The sequence below is a fragment of the Phascolarctos cinereus genome, unplaced genomic scaffold (genome assembly GCF_003287225.1).
Source record: "Phascolarctos cinereus isolate Bilbo 61053 unplaced genomic scaffold, phaCin_HiC Scaffold_4;HRSCAF=312, whole genome shotgun sequence".
NCBI classification, from domain to species: Eukaryota; Metazoa; Chordata; class Mammalia; order Diprotodontia; family Phascolarctidae; genus Phascolarctos; species Phascolarctos cinereus.
In genome coordinates, this window is record NW_027555847.1 from 262,786,844 (window position 1) to 262,802,477 (window position 15,634).

Genomic DNA, 15,634 nt, shown 5'->3' on the forward strand with positions numbered 1-15,634 from the left:
ACCTGCTATCCCAGAGGCTATTTGGGTAAAGATAAAAGGAAGAAAATAGAGGTGATTCCATTGTGAAATTAAATTACAGAACACTCAGCCAGATGAACACAATAGATGATTCCTTCTATAAACAGACTCTTCCCCAAGTGGGAAGGAGTGCTGAAGACTTCACAGAGGATATAACAATAGAACTCTCAGGAAGGATTCTGGAATTTGTTATTCTGGAGAACTGGTCCCTCCCAGACCTAGAAGAGACTGTATAGTCTTCCTTCCATGTTGCAGGGGTTAGGTTGTGGTGCCCCCATGATCTGGAAAATCCAGGTAAAAATTTTTGGCCCTCCCTTCATACAGAAGTCTTCTGGCTTCATGGCTTTCCTTCTCTTTTTTTTCTTGATAATATACAATACTATACATATATGTTATGCATTTCTGAGTTTCTAAACTTTTTCTGGTGCTGTCTGCTAGCCTTTGCATGTCATCTGAGGCTTCTGCAAAACTCCCCCAAAATTCCCGTTTAATTTCTTATGCCAACCGAATTTCTTATGCCAATCGAATCCAAGATTGTGAAAATCTAGATGTGGAAGGGATAACTGTGTTACTTAGTCCAGGCTGGAGGATGGAGTGCTTTGTAAGGAGACTGGTGGAGTCTGTAAGGAATCAGCCTCTCCCTTTTTCTAGAAGGGAGGAAGGAATTCCTCTTCATCCAAATGTTGCAGGCCTTCTGGTTGCTAAGGTTACAAAACTGGCACAGAGGCACTGGCCAAAGGATGAACCATGCCCCAGTGGCCTGTGTAAAGTAGGTTATACAGTTATCCTTTCCACATCAAGACTTTCCCCATCAAGGTTTCAATACATCACATATATTGGCATAAGAAATTAAATGGGGATTTTTTGGGAGTTTTGTGGAAGCTGTGGATGACACAGGAAGGCCAGCCAGATGATACAGAATCTATAACCAAATACTTAACCTAAATTTTACAATAAGGCACTGTGAACACCCCATAAAAGAAAAAGAAAAAATTTAGACTTCTTTTCTGGAACCATAGGTTCCTAGAGTGGGTGATACTGCCCCCGGGGGGTGCTGGAACAATCCAAGGGGGCAGTTTTGTGTTTTTTTTATGACACAAATTTCAAAAAAAAATTTGTTAAAGGATTAAAGAAAGTAGATTTCCAGAGGAGGTGCTAAGTAATTTATTTTTAAAAGGGGCATTAGGCCAAATAAGTTTGGTAACCTCTGTCTGGGATGAAGGGAGGGCCAAAATATTTTATGAGGATTTTCCAGATTTCAGGGGCGCCATGCTCCTAACCCCTGAGATGTGAGGGGTATCACACCTACCATAATACAACAGAATTAGACATCTAGCAGATGTCAAAATAGTTGAAGTCCTTCCCTGCTTTTTCCAGGTTTACTTCCTTGGCTAGAAAGGCTACAAGAATCATTAAATGCTTTCAGAATTTAACCCGTTTCCTCACACCTAAGATCTGCAAGGTTTTTCCAGGTCTGCTCCACTGGCTACACTAGGAGAGGCCCTCTCAGCAAAGGGCAAGGTGGAGGCAGGAGTGCGTTAGTAAATATTTAACAACCTAGTTTTATGGTTGGAAGAAAAAAAAGAGTCTGCACCTTTAATCTGCATTATTAACACTTTCTTAAGTTTAGGCGATCCAAACGTGAATCAAGCCCTGATTTGTAGTAATTGACAATTTCTGGGGTATAAATGCTCACACTGAAAATTGAACAACTAGCCTAGTTGGAGCTTTCTCCAGCCCATTCCTGGGTAAAGGTAGAATCTCTCCTCTCCAGTAAGGTCATTCAAGCAGCAAAGCTTTTTCCTTCAATCACTTTTTCTAAGAGAATGGCAATGCAGATTCTGAGGTATTTCTGGGACCCAACATAGATGAGGTAATAAGGTTCAAAGAATAACTAGAGTCAAGAAGACTCATCTTCCTGAGTTCAAATCTGACACTTACTAATTGTGTGACTCTGGGCATGTCACTTAACCTTGTTTGTCTCAATTTCTTCATCTATAAAATGAATTAGAGAAGGAAATGATAAACCACTCTACTATCTTTGCCCAAAAATTTCTTAATGGGGTCATGAAGAGTTGAACTTGACTTAAATGACTGATTGACCTCCAACAAGTGAGTTCTCTAAAGATTAACCAGGAAAGCTTATTCTAATTGCAGCACAGCATGCAAAGCACGGAAGTCCTTAGGGCAAGGAAGGTGGATTTATACCTATGCCATACCAGCAAACTCCAAGGAGAGTTTTAGCAGCTGGTTCTAACTAACACTGATGATATTCAAGTCTTAAGTGTAACAGGAGTCACTCCTGAGAGGGTGGGGCCCCAGGTTCCTCTGGCTATTCAAAGGTGTAATATGGCTTTGAGAACCATTTGGTATCTTGGGATTTGTAGTTAGCAGGAATAGGCATTGCCCTTTCATCCCTAAGAAGAGATTTGGGATTATTGAGATCTTTGAGCCAGACGGTAGAATTAAGACATGCCCTAGAGTTCTTAAACAGACCTATAGTCTTAGTAAGAGAAGAGATTGGGAGGACATGGTGGGGATCTCAATAGCTTAGCAGCAGTAGTAGCAATGGAGTTAACTTCCCCAGCCCCATGAAGGTCTTAAAGACTTGAGCTGGAAAGAATGGAAGGAGTGCGGCAATAGGGAAAACGAGAAAAAAGGAGATCAAGCAGAGAAGAGAGAGATCAAGCAGAGCCGTTGGCCTTAGATGCATGTTGGAGCTGAAGACTCCAGGGGAAACCATCATATTTACCCCCAAAAAAGGTCTACTCTTTTCCTAACTTCCTCTCCCAATGTCTATTAATTAACAGACACTATGAAATACTCTGTTAATTTCTTTATCCAATCATTTCTGGTAACCTGAATTTTGTCTTAACTATAAAGAAGCTGGAGATGAACAGGGGGCAGCTAAGTAGCACAGTGGATAGAGCGCCAGGCCTGGAATCAGGAAGACCTGAGTTCAAATGTGAGTTTAGACACTTACTAGCTGTGTGACCCTGGGCAAGTCACTTAATCCTGTTTGCCTCAGTTTCCTCATCTGCAAAATGAGCTGGAGGAAGAAATGACAAACCACTTCAGTGTCTTTGCCAAGAAAACCCCAAATAGAGTCAAGAAGAGTTGAACAGGGCTGCAATGACTGAACAACAAGAAGAAAAGAAAACAAATTTAAATTATGGCATAGAGCCGATCTTTGCGTAAGCGTTAGGAGTTTTCTTAAGTAAGGGCTCTACTCCCAACTTTTCATTATATAAATTCCAATTGAGTGTTGTCCTTTGTTCTTGAAGAGGACCAGAATGACATCGATATGCTAGAGTCAAGTTACCTTGTGTCTGATTGCCCTCAAGGAGCTCACAATCTGATGGGAGAGGCAATGAAAAACAAATACATGCAATCAAACTATGTACAGGATATATCATATATGTACATATGATATATATATGTATATATATGAAGAGAAAGAGAGAGAGAGAGAGAGAGAGAGAGAGAGAGAGAGAGAGAGAGAGAGAGGAGAGAGAGAGAGAGAATCATTATCAGGGGAAAGGCATAGATTTAAGAGGAATTGGGAAAGGCTTCCTACAAAAGATAAGATTTTTGTTGGGAATTAAAGGAAACCAGGAAAGCCCAGTAGGCACAGATGGGGAGGTAAAACAGATCAGGCATGGGGGACAGCCAGAGAAAATTCCTGGAACCCAGAGATGGAATGTCTTGTTGATAGAATCGCAAGGCTAGTGTGGCCAGATCTTAGAGTAGGTAGTAATAAAGTGAAGCTTTGACAAAGGGGATGATTGTGGAGCCAATCTGATGGAGAAGATCAGAAAAAATGAGATCAAGACTATAGAGAGAAGGCTGTCCTTAGTGAGAAAGACCCTCTTAATCAGATTTAAGTAGCAGATGAGAGAACGGGGGATAATATTAAGGGATTGTGAGGTATAGAGAAAAGAAAAAAGAGTAAACTCACAGCAAATAACTCTAATTTTCTAAATAAAATTGAGACCTTCAGCCATGAGGGTCAGGGGAGTGGCATTGTATGACATTTGATGAGAGTAGAAGTTTCCAACCTTTTTGCATATTTCCATCATTCTGTGGTCCAACAAAACTGGTCTTCTATCTATTTCTCACACATAGCACTCCATCTTATGTATTTACGCCTTTGCACTGGCTGGCCCCATGCCAGCAATGTACTAGCTGAACACCTCAGGAAAATGTGATAGAAAATTCATTTAGGGAACAGTGAAAAGAGTGCTTTCCTGCAGTGAGGACCCAGTTAAGATTAGATAACATAAATTTGTGTGGTTGTGTGATTCCTCCACAGTAGCAACAAATAGGAGTTAAAGAGGCAGATGGTGGGAATAGTAGTAGTTCTGGTCTTGCAAGGCATGAGAGATAATAAAATGCAGGAGTAAGGGATTCAAGATTAGAAAATAGTATAGAGTTTAACTGTTTAACTACAAGGTTGGGACTGGGAAAAGCAGCAAGTGAAGCCAAAGCAGTGATCATGGTGTGAAAACATACTGAGGGGTAGAGGGTCTGGAAGTTGAAGTAAGGGTGAAGGATAGATTAAGGAGAAAGGTATAAGGAGAGATGAAATGCTAGAAGGTTATGATCAGATAAAGGCATTCTTTTTTCTGTGCTTTTTACTCTTTGCATAGATCAAGTAAAAGGAACAAATAATGCACAATATAAAATCTACTGTATGACCGCATTTGGGCTTTTCTAGAACCAAGTCATTCTCAACTATTCCAAACCCAGGAGCTCCAGAAAAAATAAATTTCATTTTAAAATTATTTAAATTTCACTCTTATTTGCACATTAATATTTACTGCAGTGACATAAGTTTTTCCAATTTGTTTTGGGATACTTTTTTTCTTTTTAGTTAACTTTTACTTCTGGTTTGGAACAATTTATTCTAAAGACATTCTCATTTATTTATTTATTTATTTTTAGTTTTCAACTTTCATTTTTATAAAATTTTAAGTTCTAAATTTTTCCCTCTCCCTCCCCTGCCCCCTCCCCAAGATCGCATGCAATCTGATATAGGCTATACAAGTATAATCATATTAATCATATTTCCACATTTAAAGGCATTTTTTTAAGGTAATTGGGGTTAAGTGACCTGCCCAGGGTCACACAGCTAGTAAGTGGCAAGTGTTTGGTCTGAGGCCAGATTTGAACTCAGGTCCTCTTGACTTCAGGGCCATTGCTCTATTCACTGTGCCACCTAGCTGCTCCTAAAGGCATTCTTAACGATGGAAGTGGAACACTTGTTTAAGTGATAGCAAAATCAAGGGTAATAATATTAGCCAGCATTTATAGCATTTTACATATGTTATCTTAGATGATTTTCAGGACAACTTTGTCAGGTAGGTACTTTATTCTTCCCATTTTAGAGATAAGGAAATTGAGTCTTAGAGACAATAAATGGGGCAGCTAGGTGGCGCAGTGGATAGAGCACTGGCCCTGAAGTCAGGAGTACCTGAGTTCAAATCCGGCCTCAGACCAAACACTTGACACTTACTAGTTGTGTGACCCTGGGCAAGTCACTTAACCCCAACTGCCTAAAAAAAAATGGGGAAAAAATGGAGACAATAAGTGACTTTCCAAGGATCACAGAGCTAAGAAGTGTCTGAAGCAGGGTTTGAACTTGGGTTATCCTAATTCAAAGTCCAACATTCTGTCCAGTGTTCTGAATATCAGCTAGAGTAGAGGGGCAGTTCAGGAGAATTGAGTAGAATGAGGAACTAGAAGGTTAGTCTATTTGAAGAGACATCAACATACGTGTTATTCATGTCCCCTTGTACTAAGGCAGGAGTTGGAATGGAGACGAAAGCTGAATAGAGAGCCAGGTAACGAACCCGTTAGAAAGGAGACAGAATGACCTGCAGTCCAGTACGTAAGAGCCAATTGGATCCCTTATTTACTTATTCATAAAAATGCATTTTCCTAGTAGAATGTAAATTCCTTGAAAGCAAGAACTATATTGCTTATCTTTGCATCCCCAGGTTCCAAGCAGACTCCCTGGTACATAGTAGGTACTAAATGAACCCATGTTGATGACTGATTGATTGATCGATTGATTGCCTTCCCCTACCCAGTCATTTGCACAGGAGACCCACAGAATCTTGTTGATGTAGGGGGGAACTGAGAAAATTACAATGAATCAGAACAACACAGAACTTTACGATTTATTAGAAGGCAAACCCCTAAATGGTTTGAAAGGGAACATAGTTTGGCAGTCAGGAATTTATGAAAGTAAAAGGGTATTTTCTAACCCTGAGTCAGACAGAAGATTTGGGATAAGGTAGGGATCTAGCCAGCAGGAAGGAAGAGTTCAAGTGTTTCAGAGTCCAAGGTCTTCAGGCACTAAGTAGGCACTTTTCTTGGATTGGTAACTGAGTATGTGAAGGCCATAACTTACTTTCTTTCTTTTTAGAGGCAATTGGGGTTAAGTGACTTGCCCAGGGTCACACAGCTAGTAAGTGTTATGTGTGTGAGACTGGATTTGAACTCAGGTCCTCCTGAATCCAGGGCTGATGCTCTATCCACTGCGCCACCTAGCTGCCCCAGACAGGCCATAACTTTCTTAAAAAGCTTTTGGGCTGTAAGAGAAAAAACAGATGGAAGAGCCTACTTTTTTTTTTTGGCTAGAGCCTACTCTTTTAATGGAAAAGTGGTTGCATTTCACCCAAGTCCATTAGAAAGCAGCAGAGATGCAGCACCTGGGGGGAAGCGGGCCCAGCATAATAAAATGGTGGCATCACCGAGTCCCAGGCAGCCTTATGACACCAAAGATATGAGTTACCTCTCCAAGAGTGTTCTCCAGCCACACACATTGGCAATGTATATACTTCCTATACATGATCTCTATGCATACCCACTCTTCCAACTGAAGCTATATGTGTGTTTGTGTCCTGGGGCCACAAGAGGAAATATTGCATTGCTACTTTTCTTATTACACTGTGCCTTTGCTTTGAATTGTGTCCACTGTCTGACATAAAATAAAAGCAATCGTATTGATGGAGGCTCATGAGCTACAGTTTTGAGGGGAAGCAGACCAGCTTGAACCTAGGATAACTTTTCTGGGGGCCCATGTGTGATACAGAGTGCCCCAGGTACTACACTGACATCAGGTCATCCCTTAATCAGAGAAAAATCAACCACTTTTATTTATCTTTTCTTCCTCTGACGTTCTTTTTTTTTAAGGCAGTTGGAGTTAAGTGACTTGCCCAGGGTCACAAAGCTAGTGAGTATTATGTTAAGTGTTTGGCCTGAGGCCGGATTTGAACTCAGGTCCTCCTGACTTCAGGACCAGTGCTTAATCCACTGCGCCACCTAGCTGCTCCCTGACATTCTTTTCTGATGTCACCCATTATTCAATCCTTCCTCTATAAAGGGTCTAGCTCTCTCCTATAGTAAAATCCTTACATCTACTACTTAGCTCTAAGCATTCAGTGACATCTTTTTTTTTGGAGGGGAGGGAAGGCAATTGGGGTTATGTGATCTGCCCAGAGTCACAAAGCTAGTGAGTATTATGTGTCTGAGAACACATTTGAACTCAGGTCCTCCTGACTCCAGGGCCGGTGTTCTACCCAGTGTGCCACCTAGCTGCCCCAATGACTTATTTTTTATCCCTTCACTTTCTGTGGCATGTTCTTCAACTATTCAGCCCAGCATAGGTTCCCTGCTTTGGGGCAGCTAGGTGGCACAGCAGTCAGGAGCACCTGAATTCAAATCTAGTCTCAGACACTTGACACTTACTAGCTGTGTGACACTTAACCCCAGTCACCTCACCAAACAAAAAAAAAAAGACTTCCTGCTTCATCCTCAGATCTTTCTATTCTTTGTCTTTACTTTGAACCACTTTTACCATATTTTAAAAGAACATTTCATTCTCCTTGATAACCTGGAGAGTAGAGAAAAATTCCTCAAGTCCTTTTTTTTCTTGTGTAGGGAAAAAACCCAATCAACCTCTACTTTGAGCATAGTCATTTAACCACTGTAGGAAGAAGGCAAGTCTGTGCAGTTAACTGCAATATTCACCTTGTCCTCTATATTTATTGGAAGTCATTCTTGTTTGTAGTACTTGTGGCCAACTCCCATGACAAACTGCCTGTTTGTCTTTATAGGGGCTCAATTGTTAAGTTCAGTACATGGAGGAAAATATCTGGAGATTTAAATTAAGCTAAAGTTCAATTAGAGCTAACAGTACAAGATGGCAGTTGAGAAAAAGCTAATTTGATCTTAGGCTACATTAATAAAAGTCTAGTGTCCAGAGCAAGACAGGTGATAATTCTGCTGGACTTTGCCCTAGGTAGACCACTCGAGTATAGTGGTCAGTTCTGAGTGCTGTATTTTATGAAGGACACCAATAAACTGAAGCATTTGTAAGAAGAGTGAAAGGAAACCAGAATGGCAAAAGGCCTCAAGACTGATTCTGCCATTTAAAAATCGGTTGAAAAAATTGTGCTATATAAATGCTTATTTGCTTCTCCTCCTTCTAGAAGGCTTGCAAACAGAGGCTGGGTAATCATTTACTGAGAGTGTTATGCAAAGGATTCTTAGTCAGGATTAAGTGAACTTTGAGAAAAGCTATAACTGTGAATTTTTCTTACTCTGCACAACCACCCTAAACCTTGCCGAAAGCAATCAATGCTAAATCCATTCTTACTTGAGGGTGGAGCTCAGAACACTGCCTCATAGTGTGGAAGACGGAAAATAGACTGGGACTTTGGTGCAAGACTGATGCTGGTGAGACCACTAAGAAGTACTGGGGAGCAGGGAGTGTGTCATCAATTAGTTTCCATTTAGAATAGTTCTTCTTACTAACTAGGTCCTAAATTTTCATTTGTATGTTTAATTTAATTTAATTTTGACTTTGATTTCTGTACTGCTGAAGTATTGCAAGTGTAATCAGTGACTTTAAAATTTGACACCCTCTAAATTTGGTACCTTGGAGCAGAGTCACAGTCACCCTACCTTAGAATTCTGCCTCTGAGGTGGCTTTCAGTTGAGATTCCGTGATTCTGAAATTGTATCCCAATTAACTTTAACATTTTTCATTTGGAGTTTGTATAATCCTGAGAATGTGTGTAATAAGAGTTAGCTGTCTATACTAGAGAAGACTGGTGGTTATATAGAGTTGCATGATAAGGGACAGCAAGATGTAGAAAGTCACTCTGTGTGGGAGGTTATAGGATACCTGGATTCTATAACAAGGACAGCATCACTAGAGAGGAAGGATGGGATCACTAGAGAGGAGCTGATTACTAGAAGAAATAGGATCGTCTCTCAGAGGAGTCAGCTGGAGGCATAAATTCTGTGGTCTATTAGCCTCTCCTTTCATTTTCACAATATCCCAGTGAAGAAATAATGATTCTTCATTATTACATAAATAGATGGGGCAACTAAGGGAAAGAGACTTGGGTCACACCTGTGAACAAATAGATTAGAAATAAAATCCACAATTGTTGTTTTCCAACCTACTGCATGAAAGCCCATAAAAGAAAGAACTAACACACCTGCCCTTTGACCACAGTAAGAAGATGTCTGAAGGCAGACTAAAATAGGGGGCTTCCAAAATTTTTTCTCCAGGACCTGAAATTGAAGCTTACACAACTGTCCATTACATTTCTGCTTATTCATAAATAAGAACAATCTAATTCCTATTAATTATCTAATTGACTCAAACTATTTAAGATAAAAATCTCTAATAGACTAAGATTGGGCTCCACAGACCAGGAAGATGGCAGATGAGTTGTTTACCATGGTTCTTACCAACCTTCCTCCCCCTCAAAAATAAGAAATTAAGTACCAGAGAAAGAGTAACTAGAGTTGAATCTATAAAAAGACAAAAACATAGCATAAAGTAAAAAACCTAATGAAATAACATCAAAAAGTTCCTTGAGCACTTCCACTCTGAATTTCCACCATCTACACATTCTGTACACCAGGAGCAATAAGCATATGCAACTTCACAGCCTTGAGATTGAGGGTCCAGCTCTGGGAATCCCTGCCCAGTACTACCATGGAAGTGACTCAACCTGAGCCTTCCCTTAGTCCAAAAAAGGTGGCTGATACCTGCTCCACCCAGCCACATGAAGGAAACAGAGGACAACTTGAGAAAAAGTGCCGGAGGATATTGGCAGTGCAGAGCTCTGAACAGAGCCACTGCCTAGAGAGGAATGACTCTCCAACCTGTAGGGAAAGGGATTGGGAAATTCAGCTGGGAATAGTATTTACCTCCCACGGTTTGTCCTGGAAAGGGATGTGGGCTAGGTCCCCTGATCCTTAATATGACGAGGCTGAGGATGCATAACCTGCCAAGCTGAGGGGATCTTGGAGTAGCGAAAAGAGATGTCAAAGAATGTGGGGGGGAAGCAGGGACAAGTGATTGGTGATACAAGAGAAAGTCTAAAAGACCAAAATTTCAAAAGAGAAATCCTGAAAAAAAGAATCCTAGGGGCAGCTAGGTAGCGCAGTGGATAGAGCACCGGTCCTGCAGTCAGGAGGACCTGAGTTCAAATCTAGATTCAGACCAAACGCTTGACACTTACTAGCTGTGAGACTCTGGGCAAGTCACTTAACCCCAACTGCCAAAAAACAACAACCCTAGTTTACAAGCAAATAAACCAACAGAGATTCATAAAGACAGAATAAAGAATGAGTAAAACCCTAAAGGGACTGTAGAACACCACAAATATTACATTATGAAGGAAAATTAACCAAAAGTATCTAGTGAAAAACAACATATTGTGGACTCCCAGAGATCATAAAACAATAGCAAGAAACTAAAGAGTGCTTTAAAGGAAAAATAGAACTTTTGAAAGAAGAAATTCGGGAGGAAATTAAGTTGGAAATCAGATCTCTCCAAGCAGATTTTGAAAAAATACAAACATGGATACATCATGGAGAATTTCTCCCAAGAAGTAAAGGTTCTGAGAGAAAGAACAGATTGAAATGCAAAAATATTGAAGTAGGAAAACTTTGGCAAAAGAGTAACAAAAGACAACAGCATTAATAGAACATACAAATACTACACAACCCCAAATCACTAACCTTGAAGTCAGGATATATGGAAGTAACATAAGGATTATCAGCACATGATAGATTTTAAAACCTGAATACAATACTGAAGGAAATAATAAAAGAAAAACTATCCAAACCTTTTAAATAGAGACAACAGAGCATCAATTGAGAGGGTCTATAGATCACTACCTTAAAACAAAACAAAACAAAACAAGAAACACTTCAAACTCCGAGGTATATAGGGATTAAATTCTACAAATTCAGTAGTAAATAGCAAATTTTACCATCAGCAAGGTCAAAGGCCTTGCAGAGGTAAGGAATATCAGTTATATCAACCCAATATTATTCCACAAAAGAGACTGGAATACTAAGTAAAAAAAAAAAACCTGAAATGGCAGCTCAAAGAACATACCCTGCAAAGCTGAGCCCAATCAACATTCTTTTTTTTCTTTTTTTTTTTTAATTTTTTTTTCCATATGCTTTTGAGTTGAAAATTTTTTCTCCCTTTTCCTCCCCCCACCCTCCCCAAGACGGTGCACAATCTGACATAGGCTTTACATTTACATACCCATTAAACATATTTTCACATTAGTGAAGTTGTAAGTAAAAATTAAAACCAATAGGAGGAACCATCAGAAAGATGAAACAAAACTCAACTGAAGGTAAAAATAAGTGAGCGATTCGACTTCCATAGTTCTTTCTTTGGATGTGGACAGCATTTTCCATCCGAGGCCTCTGGAGATGTCTTAGATCCTCGTAATGCTGAGAAGGGTTCAGTTTAACAATCTTAGTCATTGCATAATGTGGCTGTTATTGTGTACAAAGTCCTCTTGGTTCTGCTCACTTCACTCAGCATCAGACCATATAAGTCTTCCCAGGTTTTTCTGAAGTCAGCCTGTTCATCATTTCTTATAGCACAATAGTATTCCATTACATTCATATACCACAACTTGCTCAGCCATTCCCCAATTGATGGGCATCCTCTCAATTTCCAATTCTTTGCCACCACAAAAACAGCTGCTATGAATATTTTTGTACATGTGGGTCCTTTTCCCATTTGTTTGATCTCTTTGGGATATAGCCCTAGAAGTGCTATTGCTGGATCAAAGGGTATGCACATTTTTGTAGCCCTTTGGGCATAGTTCCAAATTGTTCTCCAAAATGGTTGGATCATTTCACAACTCCACCAACAATGTATTAGTTCCAATTTTCCCACATCTCTCCAACATTTATCATTTTCCTGTTTTGTCATGTTGGCCAATCTGATAGGTGTGATGTGGTACCTCAGAGTTGTTTTGATTTGCATTTCTCTAATCAATAATGATTTAGAGCATTTTTTCATATGACTATAGATGGCTTTAATTTCTTCATCTGAGAACTGTCTGTTCATATCCTTTGACCATTTATCAATTGGGGAATGGCTTGTGTTCTTATAAATTTGTCTTAATTCTCTATATATTTTAGAAATGAGGCCTTTATCAGAGAGACTGGTTGTAAAAATTCTTTCCCAATTTTCTACCTTCCTTCTAATCTTAGTTGCATTGGCTTTGTTTGTGCAAAAACTTTTCAATTTAATGTAATCAAAATTATCCATTTTGCTTTTCATAATGTTCTCTATCTCCTGTTTGGTCATGAATTCTTCTGTTCTCCATAGATCTGATAGGTAAACTATTCCTTGTTCTCCCAGTTTACTTATGGTATCAGCCTTTATATCTAAGTCTGAACCCATTTTGACTTTATTTTGGTATATGGTGTGAGATTTGGGTCTATGCCTAGTTTCTGCCATACTCTTTTCCAGTTTTCCCAGCAGTTTTTTTCAAAGAGTGGGTTCTTATCCCAGAAGCTGGGGTCTTTGGGTTTATCAAATAATAGATTACTATAGTCATTGACTACTGTGTCTTGCATATTTAACCTATTCCACTGATCCACCTCCCTATTTCTTAGCCAGTACCAAGCAGTTTTGATGATTGCTGCTTTATAATACAATTTAAGATCTGGAATTGCTAGGCCACCTTCCCCTGCATTTCTTTTCATTAGTTCCTTTGATATTCTGGACCTTTTGTTTTTCCAAATGAATCTTGTTATTATTTTTTCTAACTCTATAAAATAATTTTTGGTAGTTTGATTGGTATGGCACTGAATAAGTAAATTAGCTTAGGTAGGATTGTCATTTTTATTATATTAGCTCTACCCATGAGCAACTGATGTTTTTCCAATTATTTAGATCTGATTTTATTTGTGTGAAAAGTGTTTTGTAATTGTGTTCATAGAGTTCCTGGGTTTGTTTCGGGAGGTAGACTCCTAAATATTTTATAATGTCTACAGTAAGTTTAAATGGGATTTCTCTTTCTATCTCTTGCTGTTGGGCTTTGTTGGTAATATATAGAAATGCTGATGATTTATGTGGGTTTATTTTATAGCCTGCAACTTTGCTAAAGTTGTTTATTATTTCAAGTAGTTTTTTACTTGATTCTCTAGGATTCTCTAAGTATATCATCATGTCATCTGCAAAGAGTGATAGCTTTGTTTCTTCTTTGCCTATTCTAATGCCTTCAATTTCTTTTTCTTCTCTTATTGCTAAAGCTAAGGTTTCCAGTACAATATTGAATAACAGTGGTGATAATGGACATCCTTGTTTCACCCCGATCTTATTGGAAATGCTTCTAGCCTGTCCCCATTACATATAATGCTTGCTGAAGGTTTTAGATATATGCTATTTATTATTTTAAGGAAGACTCCATTTATACCTATGCTTTCTAGTGTTTTTAATAGGAATGGGTGTTGTATTTTATCAAAAGCTTTTTCTGCATCTATTGAGATGATCATGTGGTTTCTGTTGGTTTTGTTGTTGATATGCTCAATGATGCTGATAGTTTTCCTAATATTGAACCAACCCTGCATTCCTGGTATAAATCCTACCTGGTCATAGTGTATTATTCTTGTGATAAGTTGCTGCAATCTACTTGCTAGTATTTTGTTTAAAATTTTTGCATCTATATTCATTAGAGAAATTGGTCTATAATTTTCTTTCTCTATTTTGACTCTTCCTGGTTTAGGTATCAACACCATATTTGTATCATAAAAAGAATTTGGTAAGACTCCTTCTTCACCTATTTTCCCAAATAGTCTATATAGTATTGGAATTAATTGTTCTTTAAATGTTTGATAGAATTCGCATGTAAATCCATCTGGCCCTGGAGATTTTTTCCTAGGGAGTTCATCAATGGCTTGTTCAATTTCTTTTTCTGAGATGGGGTTATTTAAGTATTTTACTTCCTCTTCGGTTAATCTGGGCAATTTATATTTTTGTAAATATGTATCCATTTCACTAAGATTGTCAAATTTGTTGGCATATAGTTGGGCAAAATAATTCCTAATTATTGTTTTAATTTCCTCTTCCTTGGTGGTAGCTTCACCCTTTTCATTCTTGATACTAGTAATTTTTTTCTTCTTTCTTTTTTTAATTAAATTAACCAAAGGCTTATCTATTTTATTGTTTTTTCATAAAACCAGCTCTTAGTTTTATTTATTAGTTCAATAGTTTTCTTAATTTCAATTTTATTAATTTTTCCTTTGGTTTTCAATATTTCTAATTTGGTGTTTAGTTGAGGATTTTTAATTTGTTCTTTTTCTAGTTTTTTTAGTTGTATGCCCAATTCATTAATCTCCTCTTTTTCTATTTTATTTATGTAAGCATTTAGAGATATAAAACTTCCCCTAAGAACTGCTTTCGCTGCATCCCATAGGTTTTGGTATGTTGTCTCATTATTGTCATTCTCTTGAATGAAATTATTGATTGTTTCTATGATTTGTTATTTGACCCAATCATTTTTTAGGATTAGATTATTTAGTTTCCAATTATTTTTTAGTCTATCTTTCCATGGCCGTTTATTACATATAATTTTTATTGCATCATGATCTGAAAAGGATGCATTTAATATTTCTGCCTTTCTGCATTGGATTGTGAGGTTTTTATGCCCTAGTACATGGTCAATTTTTGTGTATGTGCCATGTACTGCGAGAAAAAAGTATATTCCTTTCTATCCCCATTCAGTTTTCTCCAGAGGTCTATCATACCTAACTTTTCTAATGTTCTATTCACCTCCTTAACTTCTTTCTTGTTTATTTTGTGGTTAGACTTAGTCTCAGGCCCACTAGTATAGTTTTGCTGTCTATTTCTTCCTGTAACTCCCTGAACTTCTCCTGTAAGAATTTGGATGCTATACCATTTGGTGCATATATGTTTAGTAATGATATTACTTCATTGTCTATGGTGCCTTTTAGCAGGATGTAGTTTCCTTCCTTATCTCTTTTGATTAGATCTATTTTTGCTTTTTCTTTGTCTGAGATCAGGATTGCTACCCCTGCTTTTTTTACTTCAGCTGACATATAATATATTCTGCTCCAGCCTTTTACCTTTACCCTGTATGTGTCACTCTTTTTCAAATGTGTTTCCTGTAAACAACATATTGTAGGATTATGGTTTTTAATCCATTCTGCAATCCGTTTCCGTTTTATGGGAGAGTTCATCCCATTCACATTCACAGTTATGATTACTATCTGTGTCTTTTTCTCCATCCTTTTCCCCCCATTT